Consider the following 4,864-nt stretch of genomic DNA (forward strand, 5'->3'; position numbering starts at 1 on the left):
ATCCTTTCTTGAAATACTTGTAGTGGGATTCAATGTCACTGTGATTGTAGAGTATGCATAAATAGTACTTACAGAGAAACTTTTCAGATTTTTTTTCTTTAATGGAGGAAGTTTCAGGCATGACCATTAAGTTCCACGTCCTAAAATACATCCTAAAATATATTCAAGTGCATCCAGTTCATTACTTTTCAGGGATGTTTTAGAGCAATTTCTCAAAATATGGTTCCCAGACCAGAATCATCATCATCACCTGGATCCTCATTAAAAACACAGATTTTCAGGCCTCTCCTCACACCTGCTGAATCAGAAATTCTGGGGGTGGGCCCAGCTGTTTGCATTTTAGCAAGCCCTTCTATTGACACTGATCCACACTGAATTTTGAGAGCCGCCACAACAGTCTATATCTGCATGTCTCTTCTGCCCTCTAGACACTAAACTTCTTACCTCATCCTTATGTCATCTATGTTTATCACAGTGCTTGGGTCGTGATAGTTACACCTTTCTTAATTGTTTGATAAACAAATACATTAACCAGGAAGGAGAACACTTCTGCAGATATAATTTTCAGCTGTGGTCTTTAAAGCACATGAATCATATAAAGATGGAATGCTTGTTAAAAATGTAATTTTTAGACACCTGCCCCCACCCTGTTTCACTGCCCACACATGTACCTATGGAATCCAAATCTCTGGGATGGAATCACAGAATTTGAATTTTAATTACTTAAATAACTACATGAATTTCACTCTTTAAAAATTTGTCTTTCTGTGGAATAAGTAATAAATACATCTATATGGTACAACATTCAAAACATACTAATGAGGATTCACAGAGAGTAAGTCTTCCCACTACCCTATATCCACCTGCCCAGGTCTCCTCCCACAATGAAATTACAAGAAGCAGAGTTTGTTTTGTTTATTTATTGTATATTCTTTCAGACATCTTATATAAACATATACACACACGTGCACATACTATACAAAAGACTGTATAGTCTCTTCTGTCCATTGATTTTTTTCCCTCTCAACCTTATATCTAGAATGTACATTTAAAGAAATTCACCAAGTGATTCTTTTTACTGTTGGTGAAGATGTAAATTGATGCAGCCACTATGGAAAACAGTATGGAAGTTCTTTAAAACAATTCAAAATAGAACTACCATATGATTTAGCAATTCCACTTCTAACTCAAGAAGATATTTGCACCCATGCTTATGGAAGCATTATTTATAATAGCCAAGACATGGAAACAACCTAAATGCAAACAAACTTTTGAGAATTACTTTTTTGGATTTTTGGACAGAATTTGAAAAATGTGTTTTCATAAGTAAATTATATAGTCTTTAGATAGTTCTAGTTTAATTTTAGTTCATTCCCCATCTAGGACCTTACAAGTTAACAAGCTACCATTTAATTTATACTTATTCTTAGATTCTTATTTATTTATTTATTTATTTATTTATTTATTTATTTATTTATTTTTTTATGCCTACAGCACCTGGCCTTCCTAGGTGGTCTCCCATCCAAATACTAACCAGGCCCGACCCTGCTTAGCTTCCAAGATCAGATGGGATTGGGCGTGTTCAGGGTGGCATGGCCATAGACTTCTTAGATTCTTATTTTGTATATCTGTCATGTGTCTCCCTTGAGTGTGGTGAAACCACTTATGAGACGAGACTAGGTCTCTTCTTTCTCTTCATAACCAATAATTAAAGCAGTAGTGCCTGGCACATGGTTGGCATTTAGTAAGTAAGTATTGAGTGAATAAGTAAGTGTGTAGCATGTGTGACTGACTACCAGTGCGTTTGACTGAGTTGTATGGATGTGTTGGCCTAGCAGTCACAATAGTGAACTTTGGAGGTCTTGTGAGGGACACAAAAATATTTTAAGCTTCTTTGCTGGCTTCATACAGTTCTCTTTCTAGATGTAGAGAGCCCAACACTCTGTAGTGTAGTGGTATCAGTGGTAAGTCAGCAAATTAACACTGAAGGGATTCTTTAGCACAAAGGCATTCTACTTATAATAAAGGAGCTGTAGCAGCCAAACAGAGCAGACAAAGAAATAAAATCTATTAAACCAACAGACTCTTCATCCAGCCATTTCCAGAGGGCAGAGGACCAGCTTTGATTCTGCGAGACTCCTTGGATTCACAGCTCCCTCATCTCTCAAGTTGATGATTAAAATAAGACAAAAGTTTAATATTTCTGAATGTATGTAGAATATCTTTCCTATTAGTTCAATAAAGCCAAGCAAATGATAGTTAAGAATTTCTTTTTCTAGTAGTTTATCATCCCTAAAATGCAGAGATTATATTTAAAAGATCCTCTGTGAAGCTCATACCTATCAAATAGTTCCTCCCAGAGCCTTTTAAAGAGTAAACAACAACAAGCTGGGGTTATTAAAGGATAAAGCTTCAAGCTATTATCTAAGGATAGGGCTTGATAAAAATAGAATTAAATGGCCCTGGAACTGTTGGAATCTAGAAGACAAAGAGGTATAAATAGCTGAATCAAAGGATGCCTATTCTAAGTTGTCCTTTTTGCTGGGATTCTGAGGGAGAGCTGTGCCTGGGGCAGAACCATTAGGTCTGAGGGGAGGGAACCAAGAGCAGACCAAGCAGGCACTATCTTCTCTCTCTGCTATTTGGTCTTTTGGTTTGCAGGCATCTCAGAACAGAATTCAGTGAGTGTCTCAGCCTGTAGGAATGGACCAGAGATAAAATGCAGACAGAACAATCCTTAAGGGTAAGATGACCCAGGAGGCTTACATTTTAATACAGAAGGACTCAGATAGATAAAACAAGCTAAAACTTGGTGGAAATCAAATTTGTAAGAGTTGAAATCATATTGTGCTAAAATGCTTTAAAAAATCTCCCAAAACATTCTGTGCATGATTTTTGCACTTCCACAAAGTCTTTGTTGTGGAGTGGTGAAGTTTCTGCTTTCACCTGATGGATGCCCAGAATCCTGCCTCTGTGCTTCAAATTAATTCTCTGACCTTCAATTCAATTCAGCACTCAGTCATCACCTAATATGAGCTAAGACACTATGTTAAACACCTTGAAGATGCATAAATGAGCAAAGTGAGACACATAAATATTAGTGATGGAAGGGACCTTTGAGTTTATTCATTAATTCCTCAAGTAAATTCTGAGTGCCAAGACTTATCTTCTCTTAGAAAACCAAGGACATAGCAATAAGCCAAGACAGGTCAGATATCTGGTTTCTGTGATCCAGGAGTACATTCTAGAATCACTGAGGAGCTTGTAATATGTCCATGCCAGGACATCACCCCACCCTAAAGGTTCTGATTCAGTTAGTTCTTATAGAATCATGGTGACACAGGTAGTTCATGCAAAAATGGATGTTCTGGCTTAGAACCAGTAATGTAGCACCATTTTATCATCGTTAAGTTGAGGAAAATAGGGCTCAGAAAGAAGTTTTGTAGTTCCCAAGGATCAATATGGATTAATATTTGCCAGGGCCTTGAATTTTGTACCATACTAATGCCATGGCTTGATAAAAATGAAACAAAACAAAACAAAACGAAATCATGTCCATAAGTGATCATACAAATAGATAAAACATGATAAGAGTTAAGGAAAGGTCTAGAGTGCATGAGGACATAGAGGGAGAGATCACTTCTAGGATGGTAATCAAAGGTGCCTTGAGAATAGCCTTGGAGAGGATTATATAAGTATTTAAGTCAGGGAGTGTGAGTCCTTCAACTGTTCTTTTTCAAGACTGTTTCGATGATTAAGAGTCTCTTGAAACTGCGTATGAGTTAGAACTGGCTTTTTAATTTCTGCAAAAAAATAAATAAATAAATAAGGTCACTGGAATTTTGATAGGCATTGCACTGAATGTAAAGATTGCTTTGGAGTATATTGCCAATTCAACGATACTCAGTTTTGTAATCCATAATCAGGGATGTTTTCCAATTATTTAGGTATTTAATTTTTTTCAGCAGTGTTTTGTCATTTTCAGTTATATCTTACACCTACTTGGTTAAATTTACTTCTATGTGTTTTATTCTTTTTGATGCTATTATAAATAAAGTTATTTTCTTAATTTCGTATTTGAATTGTTCATTGCTAGTATATAGAAATCCAACCAAATTTTGCATGTTAATCTTATATCCTGCAACTTCGTTCAACTAGTTTACTACTGCTAATGTTTTTATTTTTTAAGTAGATTCTCTCCAATTTTCTGCATATAAGATTATGTCATCTGTGAATAGTTCTACTTCTTCCTTTCAATTTAGATTTTTTTTTTTTTGGCCTATTTGCTCTGACTAGAGCATCTATTACCATGTTGAATAAAAGTGGTGAGAGTAGGCATCCTTCTCTTATTCCTGATCTTAGAGGAAACGCTTTTAGTCTTTACTGACTAAAATGTTAAATATGTTTTTTTCATATATGCCCTTTATCAGGTAGAGGAAGTTTTCTTCTATTCCTAATTTTTTGAGTGTTTTTTTTTCTCCCCATGAAATTTGTTGGATTTTGTCAAATGTGTATTTCTGCATCAGTGGAGATAATTTTTTTCTCCATTCTATTAATGTGTCCATTCCATTGGTCAATTTTTATATGTTTAACCCCCATTGCATGGATAAATCTGAATGGTGTATAATCCTTTCAATATACTGCTGGATTTGGATGGATTTCTTCTTAAGTAATTAAATAATCTAGTATATAATATAGCTGCCAGTTAGATTCTTGAAGAAGGACTCATAATATAAGGAGAAAGATTTTAATTTATACCTCTTACATGGATGGTGGAACAAAAAGCAGGAAAATTTGAAAGGAAAATGCAAACTTTCTTCTTATTGGCTTAAGGAAATGCTCTGTAAAGGTCTTAAGTTGCCAA

The 4,864-nt window shown here is 35.3% G+C and overlaps 1 non-coding gene across 1 annotated transcript; it reads right to left on the reverse strand.

Annotated features, from left to right (window-relative positions):
* Positions 1-1,485: 1,485 nt before the first annotated feature.
* On the reverse strand, positions 1,486-1,604 carry LOC120589926 (5S ribosomal RNA). Its single transcript, XR_005649585.1, has one exon. It is a non-coding gene; the product is annotated as a 5S ribosomal RNA (ribosomal RNA).
* Between the last annotated feature and the right edge of the window lie 3,260 nt (positions 1,605-4,864).

Source organism: Pteropus medius, unplaced genomic scaffold (assembly GCF_902729225.1).
Source record: "Pteropus medius unplaced genomic scaffold, Ma_sr-lr_union100, whole genome shotgun sequence".
Taxonomy (NCBI): Eukaryota; Metazoa; Chordata; class Mammalia; order Chiroptera; family Pteropodidae; genus Pteropus; species Pteropus medius.